Genomic DNA, 18,359 nt, shown 5'->3' with positions numbered 1-18,359 from the left:
GCAAACGTCACTTTCACCCTCCATTGCTTTGGAGCCGAGTGGGAGCCATCATTCCCTCACTTAGCATCCAGACTGTGAGGGGAGCAGAGGCTATGATCTCAGTCATTACCGCCGGCTCCGGTAAGCGGCGGAGATGACCGGAGCACGGTGGGAGGGGGGCCCTCTATTTGTCTTTTTTTATTTGTCCTGTTTACCATTATCATTGAAAGTGAAAGTAAATCTCACATCTTGGGTTGTCCCCAGAAAATGAACAAAGGGAAAATCTTCCAATGATGACACTAATTCTGGTGATCTGGGGGTCCCCATGGTATTGCCTTAATTTGCATTGATTTCCTCTCACTTCCTGTTTTGGCTATGAGATAGAAAATGAACTATTGTCCAATGGGACAATGGTTGCAAAAAAATAAAGTGATAGGGGTTATGACCCTCCATTACTCTATCCAAAATAAAAAATAAGTTTTACCTATAGTTCTACTTTAACAGCAACATGATCACTAAGAAAACTGCATAAACACTCACATGGTTCTAAGGCATCATTCCATTGCTGGTCAAACCCACTCCTTTGCTGCTTCCTTAATGGGTACTGAGATTCTTCAGCATTTTGGCTTATAAAAGAGAAGGAGTAGGTGAGTGCTCTCTATGATGATTCTAATGTATATGGTATACTGATTGTATTGCTCTTCTATGAATATTATGTTATTTGATAGATTAGAGCACCGTTTTGTATCGCAATGTGCTGTTGATATGTTACCTTGACCTTTTGTACTGCAATTGTTTACTTTTCTAATAAAAAAGCGTTCAGTATAAAAAAAAAAATCTGTACATCGTATTATTTTGATAATCATATTCATGAATGCTTGTACAACGTTGTACAGTAGCCTGATTATCTTAAACAATGCATTCAAATGAAAGCCAAACCTCACTTAACCACTTAAGCCCCGGACCAAAATGCAGCTAAAGGCCCAGGCCAGGTTTTGCGATTCGGCATTGCGTCGCTTTAACAGACAATTGCGCGGTCGTGCTACGTGGCTCCAAAACAAAATTGGCGTCCTTTTTTCCCCACAAATAGAGCTTTCTTTTGGTGGTATTTGATCACCTCTGCGGTTTTAATTTTTTTGCGCTATAAACAAAAATAGAGCGACAGTTTTGAAAAAAATTCAATATTTTTTACTTTTTTCTATAATAAATATCCCCCAAAAATATATAAAAAAACATTTTTTTCCTCAGTTTAGGCCGATACGTATTCTTCTACATATTTATGGTAAAAAAAATCGCAATAAGCGTTTATCGGTTGGTTTGCGCAAAATTTATAGCGTTTACAAAATAGGGGATAGTTTTAATGCATTTTTATAAAAAAAAAATTTTTTACTACTAATGGCGGCGATCAGCATTTTTTTTCGTGACTGCGACATTATGGCGGACTCTTCGGACAATTTTGACACATTTTTGGGACCATTGTCATTTTCACAGCAAAAAATGCATTTAAATTGCATTGTTTATTGTGAAAATGACAGTTGTAGTTTGGGAGTTAACCACAGGGGGCGCTGACGGAGTTATGTTTCACCTAGTGTGTGTTTACAACTGTAGGGGGGTGTGGCTGTAGGTCTGACATCATCGATTGTGTCTCCCTATAAAAGAGATGACACGATCGATGCAGCCGCCACAGTGAAGCACGGGGAAGCCGTGTTTACATACAGCTCTCCCCGTTCTTCAGCTCCGGGGAGCGATCGCGAGGGGGTGGCTAGAAACGAATAGCCGCCCCCTCATCCCGGATCACTCCCACGGAAGAACCGACCGCCGCATGTACGGAAAGGCAGGGACGTACATGTACGCCCATCTGCCTGTACGTGCCATTCTGTGGACGTATATGTACATGCGGCAGTCTTTAAGTGGTTAAATAAGTAAACAATATTAACAGACACACAATGTTATATAAATCAACTACTCAGAAGGAACGCTATATCACCCAGGAGTCCCAGTGTAAGCCAGCAAGAGGATTTCTGATCACCAACACACCAGTCCCAGTATCCCAAGACCAGTGCAGCCAGCATCAGTGTTACTGATTGCTGTCATACCAGTGCCAGGGCCACCAGAACCAGTACAGCCACTAACAGTGTCCCTGATTGCCACCACATGAGTTCTAGTATTGCCACACCAGTGTAGGTCACCACCAGTATTGCTGATCGTTAGTCATACCAGTGCCAGGGTCATCAGAATCAGTGCAGCCACCAACAGTATCCCTGATTGCCACCACATGAGTTCTAGTGTTACCACACCAGTGTAGGTCAACACCAGTATTGCTGATCGCTAGCCACATCAGTCTCAGTAATTCAACAATTGTGTTTCTAATTGCTGCATCATCAATCCCAGGGTCACCAGGCCAGTGCAGCTCTTAACAGTGTTCCTGATCACTGTCACACCAGTGCCAGTGTCACCAGAACCAATACAACCATCAAAAGTGTGCATGATTGCAGTCACATCAGTACAGTATCATCAGAGCCAGTGCAGTCAGCAACAGTGATCCCTGCCACAACAGTGCAGTGTTGCCTCTGCCTCATCTGCACATCCCATGGACTACGTTCCTGCAAGACACCAGTCCCAGCCCTTCTTTGCAGACAACTGTACTCTTGCAACCATAGGAACTCCTATTTTGACCCTTTTTCATGCTCCTGTACTTCATCGCCATTGAACATAGCATTCCTAGGAGCAGTCATATGCCAGTAGGCTAGACTTGCTTGGCTTAAAGGAAAGGATGATGCTACACTAAGTTTTATTCTCTGACCACTCATACAGAGGTGAGCATCACAGTACACTGTTTTTGATACAATGTTGGTTGATTTTTGTGATATGCAAAGTACCATGTTTCTCACATATTTAGTCCAACACTTAAAAAGTCTCACACATCCTTATACTCAGGAGAAGAAGCAGAATGTGTTTTGGGGTGTAATTCTAAGTGTGTCCAAGTTGTGTACTATACATATCTTATTAATTGACAATGTTGTGTGAAAAATAAATTGTAATTTTCTTTCCACATTTGATAAAAGCTTGTGACACACAAAAAAAGGATCCCTATGCCTCTTACAAATACATTGGGGTGCCTGCTCTTCAAAACTTGATAACTTTTGGATAGTTTCTACTGTCCTGGCTTCCCAGGATCTCCAAACATGTGACAGATAGTCAGGGAATTAGATTGAAAAATCTGACTATTAAAGCTCAGAGGGGCTGCAGGGATTTTGGGTCTCCCTATACAGCTAGGCTGCAAAAAAAAAGTCTCACATGCAATATCCTCATACTTGGGAGGAGTAGCAGAATGTGTTTTGGGGTGTAATTCTAGGTATGCTTGGCTGTGCATGTGCAATATCTAATTAATTGACAGCTGTGTGTAACACAAATTTTATTTTCTTTCTTGTGGCAAAAATGTGATCTTCAAAAGACTCACCATGCTTTTAAGTAAACACACTGGAGGATTTACTTTGAAAACTTTACTCATTTGCTGGGTGTTTCTCCTGTCTTAAAACTTTATGGGCTTAGGAAATGTGATAGGTAGTCAGGAAACCAGATGCATTATATATGCCCCTTGAAAATTTGAAGGTGCTCCCTGGATTTTTGGCACTTCTATGTGTCTAGGTCAGCAAAAAAAATGTCTCACACATGTGGTTTCGCCATACTTGAGTAGAAGAATGTGTATTGGGGTGTAATTGTAATTGTAAATATGTTTATGCAATGAGTGAGAAATAACTTGTTGAGACTACAACTTTGCGAAATAAAATCAAATTTAACTCAAACTCACTATGCACTAGTGACAGCACACAGGCCAAAGCCACCCACCCCAAGAAACATAACAAACACTTTTTTTTACATAAGCCTGGAATAAAATGTAATTCGCAGAAATTTTAAACACTTTTCCTTGGTAAATATCAATGCTGCCACAGCATTTTCTGTACAACATAAGGATGAGCAGAAAGGAATTTGAAATTTTTAGTGTTTAACTTTAAGCATTTACTCTCATTGCTCTGGCCAAATAGATTTTTTTTTGTTGCATTGGTACAAACATCCCCACCCTTTGCTTGGAGCTCCCTTGCCTTTAAGCCCAGAAAACAGGCATTTTTTTAATTGACAGATTCCATTCCCATTGATTTCAATGGGGGTTGGGTTCAACATCTAAACCCTGCTCAAACTGAACCCAAGGCAGTTCGGGTAATTCCTAGTCAGCAATTTGAAGTATTGGAGGATCGTTACAGCAGAGGGGGTTGAAAGGATTATTAAAAAAGCAGCTTGGTGAGTATTTACTTGAACCCGTTTGACTCCAACCAGCTCCCCCTCATTAACCGGTCTCCCCATTCTTTAAAACAATATCAATGACATTGCCATCACAACTCCACTTGAGCCCAACCATCTTTCAGGATTATTTTTCACTTAGGCCTCGTACACACGACCGAGTTTCTCGGCAAAAACCAGCAAGAAACTTGCTGGGATTTTTTTTTTTGCCGAGGAAACCGGTCGTGTGTACATTTTTCGACAAGGAAACTGTCGAGAAACTCGACGAGCCAAAAAGAGAGCAAGTTCTCTATTTCCTCGACGGGAATGGAGAAACTTGCCTTGTTGAGTTCCTCAACAGCCTAACAAGGAACTCGACGAGGAAAACAATGTGTTTCGCCCGTCGAGATCCTCGGTCGTGTGTACGAGGCTTTACAATAAGGGAATTATGATGTCTCAATAGTTAGCTGCTCATAGAATGGAAGAGAGGATTGACCTAAAGGTCTTAGAGTGGGTGAAAAGTACAAAAATCCCAAGCCTTGTGTGGGTTATGATCAGTGCAATGGATCGTAGCTGTTTCCTTAATGGCTCATCATGGATAACACGTTGACCTTTTTGTACAAGACAAAAAAACTTGGTATGCTCAAATAGGTCAATTTTTTTGCTCCTCCGCATCAATTGTGTTTTGAAATACTGTGCAAATAACACATTTAGGTTTTTAAACTATTACTGTTATATCTTGAGAAAAAATTACATTAGTAGCTCCGTGATTTCCAAATGATTTTCTCAGTCATTGAGATCACAAACCCAATTTAAATACTAATACCAATCCATGAAGCACCACTGAGGTTATAATGATTCTCTACTAAACAATATGGTAATTAATAACTGAAAAAGTCCAAGAAACCAACCTTTTTTCAAGGGTGCAAATTAAATTGGGCTATGCCTTCACCTGGATCAACTGTGACCATTGGATTCTGTATATGGAGGTTTTTTATTTATTTCTAATTATCTTTTTTATTTAATTTTTTTAATGGCTGAAGTGTTTTGTTTTTTCAACCAGATGTAACATAAACTAAAATGCAATAACTTTGCTAAATTAACCTAAAAGGTTGCATAGAGAATATATAACCATGAAGAGAAAGGGTGTTGGTTAGGGCTCTCCTTCCTTGAAGGGGTAATAGAGTAGTACAAAGTTGGAAACGTGGTGCAAAAATATCCAACGTTTTTAAATATCACTGGTTCTAATTTAAAAGTCACCTAACCTTGCTAAACACATTACCAATACAATACTTGTAGTATGCTACTGCAAAGTTCCAGCAGATGCTCTTCTTAAAATAGAAATGTGACATAAGTAAACCTGAATCCCAGGCATTAGCAAACTGATATGTGTTTTTTTTTTGCAACAAACATGCTACATTCAAGTGAATCTAAATCACAACGTTAATGTAAAGGCAAAATGTGTTTTTAAGTTATGGATAGCATAATGAAGAGTTAGGCCTTATGCCAAGTAATCACAACTGTGTAAGAAGTGCACTCCTATCACTTTGGGAGATTTCCTTTCACTTCCTGTTGCATCTCCATGGCAGGAAGTAAAGGTAAATCTCCCCAGCAGTGATGGGAAACTCTAATTTTTAAAGTTGTCGTGAGACAAGTGACAAGTGGTGAAATCTTTCAATGAGGACAGATGTTCTGGTGAGAACTGTCTAAGAAGTGCACTCCTCTCACTTTGGGGAGATTTTATTTCACTTCGTGTTGCATCTCCAAGACAGGAAGTGAAGCAAAATTTCCTCAGAAGGACACAGGCAGCAAAAAATAAATAAAAAAAAAACTGATAGTGGGCTTAATCTTTCCCTATTGTCTATCCAAAACAAATACATAGGAAAAAATGTTTGCTTTACTTACACTTTAATCAGTTATAGAGGTAAATAAAGAATGTATATATTTTTTTTAATTGATACATCTCAAAGCCCTCTATCCATTTTCATGAACATATTGAAAGTATAGTAGTATTAAATAAAATTGTAACCACCTTTATTCCTTATAAAAAATCCAGAAACTCTAGGTCTCATGGTCTCCACTGCCTCATACACCGGAGAATGACACCACAATGGTACAGTACACTGCTTATAAGAAGTAAGACTATCAAGACGGGGGACATGGATTGAACACCCGGTAACTAACCATGGACTGAATAGGAGCTGGTGGTTAAAAGCAACAGGAAAAGGAGGGCACTTTATTCTACTGAATAGTACTGGCTGATTACAGACTGGGGAGGACACTTTTGACACATTGTTGGGACCATTGTCATTTTTACAGTGACCAGTGCTATAAAAATGCACTGTTACTGTGAAAATGACAATGGCAGTAAAGGGGTTAACCTCTAGGGGCGCTGTAGGGGTTAAGTGTGCCCTAGTGTGTGATTCTTATTGTAGGGGGGCGTGGCTGGGCGTGTGATGTCACTGATCATCGTTTCCTATGACAGGGAACAGACGATCACTGACAAGCCACTAGGAAGAACGGGGAAAGGTTTGTTTACACTTACCTCTCCCCGTTCTTCAGCTCTGTGACCCGATCGTGGGACACCGTCTGCAATCGGGTTTGCTGGCCCCGCGGGCGCGGTCATGGAGCTTCGGACCGGGTCGCGAGCTCACTTCCGGCGGCGCGCACGTGACCCACGGCTGGGTTCTTAAAGGGGAAGTACCTTGCCATTCTGTCGACGTATATCGTGACGCGGCGTTCCTTAAGTGGTTAAGTTCTAAATATATACTATTGTAAACTTTGAGGATGATTTGCTCCACAGTTCCTGCTGCTACAGAGATTGATGGGGGCTTGTTTTAAAGCATACCCACAGGTTCTCTTTAAGACTTATTGGAGTCTAACATATACAAAGCCTAATAATATGACTTGATTAAGACTTTGATATGAATATAGGGCCAAATCCTCAAAAGAGATACGACGGCGTATCTACTGATACGCCGTCGTATCCCTGTTTCTAACTATGGAACTGATCCACAGAATCAGTTTTCCATAGTTAGCCAGAAGATCCGGCATGTGTAAGGGAGTTACACTGCCGGATCTTAGGATGCAGTACCGCATGCGCGGCTGGGGGCATTTCGTGTCGAAATGCCGCCTCGGGTATGCAAATTAGCACTTACGGAGATCCACAAAGCTTTTCAGCTTCGTTTTTTCTCCGTAAGTTTTAGTTTGCAAACGCAAAATTAGGGCTGCTTTTACAAAGTGTAAAGTTAGTACACCATGTAAAAGCAGACCCTTCTGTCCAGCGACGCAATTTTTTTTTGTTTTGAATTTTTTTTTTTCGCCGTATCTTTTTTTTTTTCCGACGCAACTTTATTGACCCGTCGCGATCCACAAAGCTCGGCGTAACGTAATTTCGCGCTATGCACGTCGGGGAAAATGACGTCACGAGCATGCGCAGTACGGCCGGCGCGGGAGCGCGCCTCATTTAAATGGGAATCGCCCCCATTTGAAGAGGAACGCCTTGTGCAGGCGGAATTTAAGTTACACCGCTGCAAATTCCCAGGTAAGTGCTTTGTGGATCGGGCACTAACTTGGGAAATTTGCGGCGGTGTAACTTAAATGGAAAAAGTTAAGTTACGCCGCCTGGCTGAGGATTTGGCCCATAATGTAGATTAGATATATCCCTTTAAAGCTATACAAATTATTTAGGCTAATGTATTTGTTGTACTATCATTATTTGCAATGTATTTTTATTTTCCGCATAAACTCTATAATAAATCAGGGAAGGGTGATTTCTCTTTGCTCTGCTCTTTGATCTGACCTGTGTGCTTTGTATTGCTTTAACATTTGCTTTAACTTTGTGATGCTTCAGTACAGTAAATCAGATATGCGTCATTAGAGACCCAGTAAACAGACAGAACAAAGCTCTAAGTAAAATCCGTTTTTTAGCTTTAGGGAATGAGTTGCTTAGTGTACTTTATATTTATATGGATTCACTTTTTTGTTCTTGGTTCATTCAAAATGAATAATTAATCTCTATTTTTTTTTTAATTACCAATCTTCAAAAGGAATATTGCACACATTGTATGAGAAATTATAGCAACGGTCTATTGTCCCAGTATAATAAAGATTTAAATTTAATCCAATGCCAATTTTTAATCAATACCGCCTTAGAATGTTCTCTGCATCAAAAATAAACATCCCCATGGGTGTAGGCTAAAATTTACATTTCTTGATCTATTTTGGGAAATATGTCCCCTAGGGCTAAAAAATGCCATGCATGTTAGTAATAAGATTTACTTGTGTCAAGGGCAGAGACAATAATGTTTTTATTTGTATTATTATTATTATTGCTTGACAATATAAAGAGGAAAGACGATGTTCAAAGTACAGTAATTGATACAAACCAACAACCTAATTGGTTTCTAATACATAGGCTACTTAGCACATGGCTCTGAACTGAGGGCAAGGTTCCAATACTTTAAATAGCACTGAGACATCTATTATGTGCCCCTTAGTAATCCTTGTGTTTAATAGATTTTTAACCTGATAATACCTGGTAATAAGTGAAATTCAAAAATCCCTGTTGGATAAGGTATGATATATATATATATATATATATATATATATATATATATATATATATATACACACAAACAGTATATACAGTAGGTATATATATATATATATTCACAACAACAACTCTGTCCTTTAGTTTTTTACTATAGTGCAAAAAGTAAAGTGATAAAACATGTCAGCCAACAAGAAGCCGTACTTCCATACTTCAGTAGCATAGCATTGCCAGACAAATGATTTCTAAAGGTGCACGCGGCTTCTTGTACTAATGACAATAAATACGTTTGTTTAGCATAGATAGGTTACTATATACAGTATCTCACAAACGTGAGTACACCCCTCACATTTTTGGTAAATATTTTATTATATCTTTTCATGTGACAACACTGAATAAATGACACTTTGCTACAATGTAAACAAGTGAGTGTACAGCTTGTATAACAGTGTAAATTTGCTGACCCCACAAAAGAGCTCAACACACAGCCATTAATGTCAAAACCGCCGGCAACAAAATTAAATAAAAATTGGGCCAAAAGTGTCAATATTTGGTGTGGTCACCATTATTTTCCAGCACTGCCTTAACCCCCTTGGGCATGGAGTTCACCAGACACTGGAGTCCTCTTCCACTCTTCCACATGATGTCATCAAAGAGATGGTAGATTTTAGAGACCTTGCGCTCCTCCACCTTCCATTTGAGGATGCCCCATAGATGCTCAATAGGGTTTAGGACTTGAGACCAGTCCATCACCTTTACCCTCAGATTTTTTAGCAAGGCAGTGGTGGTCTTGGAGATGTGTTTGGGGTCATTATCATGTTGGAATACTGCCCTGCAGCCCAGTCATTGAAGGAAGGGGATCATGCTCTGCTTTAGTATGTCACAGTACATGTTGGCATTCATAGTTCCCCCAATGAACTGTAGTTCCCCAGTCCCGGAAGAACTCATGCAGCCCCAGACCATGACACTCCCACCACCATACCTGACTGTAGGCAAGACACACTGGTCCTTGTATTCCTCACCTTGTTGCCGCCACACACGCTTGACACCATCTGAACCAAATACGTTTATCTTGGTCTCATCAGACCGCAGAATATGGTTCCAGTAATCCATGTCCTTAGTCTGCTTGTCTTCAGCAAACTGTTTGTGGGCTTTCTTGTGCATCATCTTTAAAACAGGCTTCCTCTTGGAATGACAGCCATGCAGATCAATTTGATGCAGTGTGCGCCGTATGGTCTGAGCACTGACAGACTGACCCCCCACTCCTTCAACTTCTGCAGCAATGCTGGCAGCACGCACTACATCTATTTACCAAAGACAACCTCTGGCTATGACCCTGAGCACGTGTACTCAACTTTTTTCATAGACCATGGCGAGGCCTGTTCTGAGTGGAACCTGTCCTGTTAAACCGTTGTATGGTCTTGGCCACCGTTCTGCAGCTCAGTTTCAGGGTCTTGGCAATCTTCTTATAGCCTAGGCCATCTTCATGTAGAGCAACCATTCTTTTTTTCAGATCCTCAGAGTTCTTTGCCATGAGGTGCCATTTTGAACTTCCAGTGACCAGTATGAGAGAGTGAGAGCGATAACACCAAATTTAACACACCTGCTCCCCATTCCCCCATGCAACCTTGTAACACTAATGAGTCATATGACACGGGGATGAAAAATGGCTTGTTGGGCCCAATTTGGACATTTTCACTTAGGGGTGTACTCACGTTTGTTGCCAGCGAATTACACATTAATGGCTGTGTGTTGAGTTATTTTGAGTGGACAATAAATTTACACCGTTATACAAGCTGTACACTCACTACTTTACATTGTAGCAAATTGTAACTTCTTCAGTGTTGTCACATGAAAAGATATGATCAAATATTTACAAGATATGAGGGGTGTACTCACTTTTGTGAGATATGTAACATGCACAAATTATTAACAAACAAAAAGATGCAACATTGCCATTTCATGTAATATATTCCGAAGAAATAAATATGACCAGAGGCTTCATTCTTTCATTTCCAATCAAAACTATTTTAATTGACTCTTTCCTTCCTCCCCGCCCTGCGTTCTGCTTGTCTAAGCTACCCTGTCATAAATCCTAAGACATATACAGTCTGACTGCACAGCACCCAGTATAATAAACAGCAGTTCAATCCAACTTGAATGTGGAATAATTAGAATGTATTGTGGCTATGTTACAAAGGGTGTGCACGCAGTATTCGGAGGAATCCACAGGCTGCAAAAATCTACATTGCATGCTTTCCTCTATCTATCGTTGCCTGCTGCTTCTAACAAACTCTGCTTATTTTATTGTTACCACCACTGTGGTGTGAAGACATCCACAGCATATGTAATAACAGGGGGAAATTCTCAAACTCAAGGACTGGACAAGGGGCACAGTGCCCAGGCTTGGCTCTTGTCTCAGGGATCACCAGCTGTATTCATAAATAACCTCATTATATCCCTCTCCTTATAAACAGCATGCTCCATGTACTCTGTGATGTCATGGTAAACTGATCTGGACTGACAAACAACAATGGAACTAGGTTACATATACATTGGATCTTATGTGTGTGGTTTTCAGAGCAAGCATATTTTTATGAATGTGTATAGGTTATACTACTATGGTCACGTGACCATTATGAATGCATATTGACTAGAACTCTCAACCCTGAATAGGAAAATAATTAGTCAAATAGACATGATAGATAGATAGACAGATAAACTGAACAATAAATTACTCAGTTCCAGTATTTCCCAGAGTTCTAGAACAAAACAGTAGTCTCTTACTCTGGCATTCCTGATTTGAATCAATAATTCTTCTGCTCCAGAGAATTAAAGAGGGAAATAATTGAAACAAACCCCAGACTGCACGGCGTGCTCCTGGCCCACTCTGTACTTGTTTCATGGTAAATAAGTTATACCATGCCCAGAACAGGGGCGGACTGATTATTCGGGCACTGCCCAAGGGCCCCATGCCAATAGGGGGCCCCATCAGGGTTCCCAGCCTCAGTAAAACCAGGGACAGTATGTAAAAATCAGTGTTTTTAAGAAAATCCCAAGATTATAGCTGCCCCGCCTCTCCAGTACCTTTTTAGTGTGTGTGTGTGTGTGTGTGTGTGTATTCTGTGTGTATGTATACTGTGTATGTGTGTGTATGTATGTATACTGTGTGGCCCTATAATCTATTGCCTGGGGGCCCCATAATCCCCTATAGCCCGGGGGGCCCATAATCCCCTATTGCCCGGGGGGCCCATAATCCCCTATCGCTCGGCGGGGGCCCAAAATCCCCTATCGCCCGGGGGGGCCATAATCCCCTATCACCCGGGGGGGCCATAATCCCCTATCGCCCGGGGGGGCCTATAATCCCCTATCGTCTGGGGGGCCCATAATCCCATATCGCCCGGGGGGGCCTATAATCACCAATTGCCCGGGCGGCCCATAATCCCCTATCGCCCGGGGGGGGCCCAAAATCCCCTATCGCTCGGGGGGACCCATAATCTCCTATCACCTGGGGGGCCTATAATCCCCTATCGCCCGAGGGGGCCTATAATCCCCTATCGCCTGGGGGGCCCATAATCCCCTATCGCGTGGGGGGCCCATGAGTTGTCAGTCCGCCCCAGGCCCAGAATCATACAACCAATGGGTCCAGGGGCGGACTGACAACTCATGGGGCCCCCGGGCAATAGAAGACTATGGGGCCCCTGGGCTTACAGATGGCCACCATCTCAGGATTTTCACATCAGAAGCATGTTGGTTTCAGACATATCAGGGACAGATGTAAAAGAAACATAGATTTTTACATACTGTCCCTGGTTTTACTGAGCCTGGCAACCCTGATGGGGCCCCCTAGTGACATTGGGCACTTGGGCAGTGCCCGTGTGACTCAATGGTCAGTCCACCCCTGAATGGGTCTCATGTTCAAAACTGAAGGCAAACATGCCAAGTAAAGGTTTTATTGAAGAGTCAACACAAAAGAAAGGAGCCTCAGTCTAGCTAGAGGACCAGAATGATAAAAAGCCAATATCAATTTCTAGCCATTAAATTATACTGGGGACATTTAATAGAAGGGTTAATGAGCAGGTCATTGTGATTTATCAACTCTCAGCTGTTGAAAACTCTGGAATAAAATCAAACAAATTCTTAGAAGCGAAACCAGACGGCGACTTTTTCCGAATATCCAAGACAAAGTGATCAAAAAAATAATATGGGGATTTTTTTTTTTTTTTTTTTGAGGGGGGGGGGGGGGGGGGTGATAAACTATGATCTCATTTTTAAGCATGCTTATTGAGAACAATTAACACTCAGCCATTGAAAACTTTGGAAATACATGAATTCCTACAAGTCAAAACACAGTAATCAAAAAAGTAAAAAAGGGCTAATTCTGTTGCCCCCCCCCCCAACAGAATGAGCTCTATTTTACTTTACTATGATCTCATTTTAAGCATGGTTATTGTGATATAGCAACACCCAGCTGTTCAAAACTCTTGAATAAAATGAATTCACAGAAACGGATAGCCAAAACAAAGTGATCATAAAAGAAAAATAGGGCTTGTCCTGTTTGGGGGGGGGGGGGGGGGGGGGTAAACTATGATCTCATGTTTAAGCATGGTTATGGTGATCTATCAATACTCAGCTGTTGAAAATTCTGGAATAAAATGAATTTCTAGAAGCATACAGATAACCAAGACAAAGTGACAAAGTGGTTATAAAAGTAAAACAGGGCTCATTTTGTTTGGGGTGGGGAGGGGGGGATAAACTTATGATCTCATTTTTAGGCATGCTTATTTATCATCACTCAGCTGCTGAAAAATCTGGAATTAAATGAATTCACAGAAGCAAATATGAATAACCTAGACAATCTGATCATAAAAGTAAAATAGCGCTCATTTTGTCTGGGGGGAGGGGAATAAACTATGATCTCATATTTAAGCATGGTTATGGTAACTTATCATCAATCAGCAGCTGAAAATCTTGAATAAAATGAATTCACAGAAGCAAATATGAATAGCCAAGACAAAGTGATCATAAAAGTAAAATAGGGATAATTTTGTTTACGGGGGAATAAATTCTGATCTCATTTTAAGCATGGTTATGGTGATCTATCAACACCCAGCTGTTCAAAACGCTTGAATAAAATGAATTCACAGAAACAAATCCGGATAGCCAAAACAAAGTGATCATAAAAGTGAAATAGGGTTTGTTCTGTTTGGGGGGGGGGGGATAAACTATGACCTCATAGCATGGTTATGGTGATCTATCAATACTCAGCTGTTGAAAACTCTGGAATAAAATAAATGTCTAGCCAAGACAAAGGGGGTTATTTACGAAAGGCGAATCCACTTTGCACTACAAGTGCAAACTACAAAGTGCACTTGAAATTGCACCGAAACTACACGTGGAAGTGCAGTCGCTGTAAATCTGAGGGGTAGATCTGAAATTAGGGGAAGCTCTGCTGATTGTATAATCCAATCATGTGCAAGCTAAAATGTGCATGTCCCCCTTCGGATCTACAGCGACTGCACTTCCAAGTGTACTTTCAGTGCAATTTCAAGTGCACTTTGCACTTGTAGTTTGCACTTGTAGTGCAAAGTGGATTTGACTTTCGTAAATAACCCCCTAAGTCAGTGATTCTCAACCTGGGGGTCGAATGATGATTTGCCAGGGGTCACCAAATCCTGGGCTGTTCCTGATGCCCGCACTGCCCTCCCAGCCCTTTTGCCCACTCAGCCTCTTTGCGGCCGCCCATTCAGTTCACAGCATGGCTGGGGGGGGCAGAGACTAGAGGTCAGCTGACTGGTGAGGAATGTGAAGTGGGAGGGGCTGGAGGAGACCCTAGCTCCCGATTTCGGCAAAGGTGTCACTGCTACGAGACACCACAAAGGGGTTTTAATATTGTACAAGTGGAAAGGAACTCAGGGAGCTCTAAATTTTCATGGGTTATGGGTGAAAATTACTTGTCTTGCCTTGGGTGCTGACAACCCATGCTACGAAAATCATTTTACTGTTAGGGGTCCCCACAACCTGGGAAATTTTATCAAGGGGTCGCGACCAGGGGTCAAGTCCTGGGGAAAAAAGTGTGGGAACTCCCATCCAAAATCCACTCCCCCACCAAAAAAAAAAAAAAATGATACGCTCATATGCATAATTACTAAATCGCATGTTTTTTTGTTTTTTTTTCGATCCACTGTACCTTAGTAATCCTTTATGTTACTGGCCGCTTCCTGTATATGGATTCATCGGGTAGTGTGCAGGTATTCCGTCACTTCCTCGATGCCGCAATGTCTCCTGGAAGCTTTTGTCATTCTTCCCAGGAGACATTGCAGAGGTCTGCCGCAAATTATCGCCGGATTTAGAAAGAACTTTAAGCAAGTTCTTTCTAAATCCCATGATAATTTGCGGCAGAACTGCCCCTGACAGTGACTCGAGCTGGGCATCGCCGCTTAGTGAAGGATTGGCTCGGGCGGCTCGGCTGCTCTCGGTTGCTCTAGTCCTGCAAAGGGAACTGCGTTCCTGCTGTGAAAAAAGTGCAGGAACTCCGTTCCCACGCGCTCCCGCAGGACTTGAGCCCTGGTCGCGACACTAGAAAGGTTGAGAACCACTGCCCTAAGTGATCATAAAACTAAAATAGGGCTCATTTTGTTTTGGGGGGGGGGGTAAACTATGATCTCATTTTTAAGCAGAGTTTACCTCCAGAGAAGAAAATCACTGGGATTAGAACAGTTGGGTCCAATTCTAGTCTATGAAAGAGATGAAGGAAGACCTTCTCCATTAACATGATCAGGAATCCTTCTCTACGTTCACAATAAAAGAGAGGTCCATCAGTAAAGCTGGGGCTTATGCCCTGGAATAAGACATATTACAAGCAGCAGGGATATTATGCAGGCTCATTCCCAACATCTCATTATTGGAAGACACAGCAGAAGCTTCATCTTAGAACTGCTTTGATTGATCGATTGGTTGATTGATTATAGGGTCCAGGGTCAGATACAGAAGCCATGATCCTTCTTATAGGCGATCTAAAATAAAAGTGATCCTAAGCCCCTTCATACACAGCAGGAATCATGGAAAATTATCACATCTAACAGAAGCAATAGGATGAAAGAGCAGCAATGACACCTTAGAAGCACTTTTCCATGGTGGCTTATTGATGGGCACAGGACAGAACTCCTCCATCAAAGTTGATGGTAGTTGAATACCGATGGAAGGCTCTCCATAGTGACAGCGATCTGTCATCCTCCAGCATCAGCACCAACAAGCAAACACGCAGCATCGGAGGGAAGAGCTGGAAGGCAAGAAGCATCTGAAGCGCAACAGGCGTCATTAGAAGAACTGGAAGATCTCTTACCTGGAGGAACTACCTGACGCCGCTGGAAGGGGAGGATGACAGCGACAACATGCTGCTTGTGGTCTCCTAGATCTCCGACGTGTTGTGACAGATCGCAGGCGGTGACCCGAGCTGTCACTGCTCTCCATCCATCCTGAGGATCGCAGGCTTCTCCCAGCAGCCAGTGCCCCTCCTGCTGCAGCCCAAGGGAGGAGAGACACCGGTGAGTGTGTGTATGTGTGTGTGTGGACTAGGCAGACAATGAACAAGCTGATCACACACAGACACACACACACCCAGCACACACACACACACACCCAGCACAGTCACACTGTGGATCTGCTCAGCAACATTCAGCACTGAGGATGGGTTGGGTGCTGCTGATGTGGGTGGGTGGGTGTGATGGTGACTCTATACCAGTGTCATCTCTCTGGAGGCTTTCTGATTTTCAGACATGACCCTCTCATTCCAGCTAATCATCTCTTAGAAGCCATCAGAACCTTCTTCTCTATAGCAATCTTCTTTTTTTTTCTCTCTCCCTCTTTGCTTTTGCCTGGCTGCTTTCTTACCAGTCACATCGCAGGAACCTGTCTGGCATAAATAATTCCTCCAGGTTGAAAAAACAGCAATGCTAAATTGTGAAATAGTTTCATGGAAGGCAGGGAGAGATAAATCATCTACCTGGTGTGCAGAATGGACTGTTTTAACCACATAATATTAGATGCACCCATTTGCAAAAAAAGACAATTGTGCATAATTTTTTTTAATTTTTTTTTTGTTTTCTTTTTTTTTTTTTTTTTTTTGCATCAGAGCTTGCAAAGCATTGCAACAGCGATTCGTGTGATGCGCAGGCTGCTGCAGACTATTCCTTCAGCCCCAGGTCTGACTCTGTAGTGAGATAGCTGGAGGAAAATTAAATTGATATACAAGTCTTGGGATCAGTGCAGGGCTCAAGTCCTGCGGGAACGCGTGGGTACGGAGTTCCTGCACTTTTTTCACAGCAGGAACGCAGTTCCCTTTGCAGGACTGGAGCAGCTGAGCCGCCCGAGCCAATCCTTCACTAAGCGCCGATTCCCAGCTCGAGTCACTGTCAGGGGCAGGCGAACCTTAGTAATTCTTTATGTTACTGGCCGCTTCCTGTAAATGGATTCATCGGGTAGTGTGCAGGTATTCCGTCACTTCCTCAATGCCGCAATGTCTCCTGGGAGCTTTTGGCATTGTTCCCAGGAGACTTTGCAGAGATCTGCCGCGAGTTATCGCGAGATTTAGAAAGAACTTGCATTTTAGTAATTATGCATATGAGGGTATAATTTTTTATTTTTTTTGGTGGGGGAGTGGATCTTGGGTGGGAGTTCCCACACTTTTTTCCCCAGGACTTGACCCCTGGATCAGTGGGATGTGTTCCATTGGGAACTATAGGGGTCTTGGCAATCATCTTATAGCCTAGGCCAGGGGTGCCCAACCAGTGGACCGTGAAGACCCTCTGATGTGGCCGACCAACCATCCCAGAGCATCAGTTTTGTGAATGAAGGCAGCGGTAGCACAAGCAAGCGGCTGCGCAGCAGAGTCGCACAAGCTGATGCTTCCTGTATAGCACTGGCTCCTAGCATAGGCCAAATCCCAGATGCACTTTGCTTGGGGCCACAACAGCTGGTGATACCTGAATGGAGGACTTATTAACCACTTAAGCCCCGGACCTTTAGGCAGCTAAATGCCCAGGCCAGGTTTTGCGATTTGGCACTGCGTCGCTTTAACAGACAATTGTGCGTTCGTGCGACGTGGCTCCCAAACAAAATTGACATCCTTTTTTTCCCACAAATAGAGCTTTCTTTTGGTGGTATTTGACGGTTTTTATTTTTTGCGCTATAAACAAAAATAGAGCGACAATTTTGAAAAAAATGCAATATTTTTTACTTTTTGCTATAATAAATATCCCCCAAAAACATATATAACATATTTTTTTCCTCAGTTTAGGCCGATACGTATTCTTCTACCTATTTTTGGTAAAAAAAATCGCAATAAGCGTTTATTGATTGGTTTGCGCAAACTTTATAGCGTTTCCAAAATAGGGGATAGTTTTATTGCATTTTTATTATTTATTTATTGTTTACTACTAATGGCGGCGACCAGCGATTTTTTTTCATGACTGCGACATTATGGCAGACACTTCGGACAATTTTGACACATTTTTGGGACCATTGTCATTTTCACAGCAAAAAATGCATT

General features: G+C 42.1%; 1 protein-coding gene across 1 annotated transcript in view; it reads right to left on the bottom strand.

Annotated features, from left to right (window-relative positions):
* The window catches only part of LRRC3B (leucine rich repeat containing 3B), a 246,918-nt gene extending 230,312 nt beyond the window's left edge, over positions 1-16,606 (bottom strand). Inside the window, exon 1 of the mRNA XM_040353016.1 lies at positions 16,155-16,606. The gene's annotated coding sequence lies outside the window, so the exon portion shown is untranslated. The remainder of the gene's footprint in view (positions 1-16,154) is intronic.
* Between the last annotated feature and the right edge of the window lie 1,753 nt (positions 16,607-18,359).

The sequence above is a fragment of the Rana temporaria genome, chromosome 5, assembly GCF_905171775.1.
Source record: "Rana temporaria chromosome 5, aRanTem1.1, whole genome shotgun sequence".
NCBI lineage: Eukaryota > Metazoa > Chordata > Amphibia > Anura > Ranidae > Rana > Rana temporaria.
Note: the sequence above shows the minus strand (reverse complement) of the source record. Positions and strands in the feature narration are given on the sequence as shown.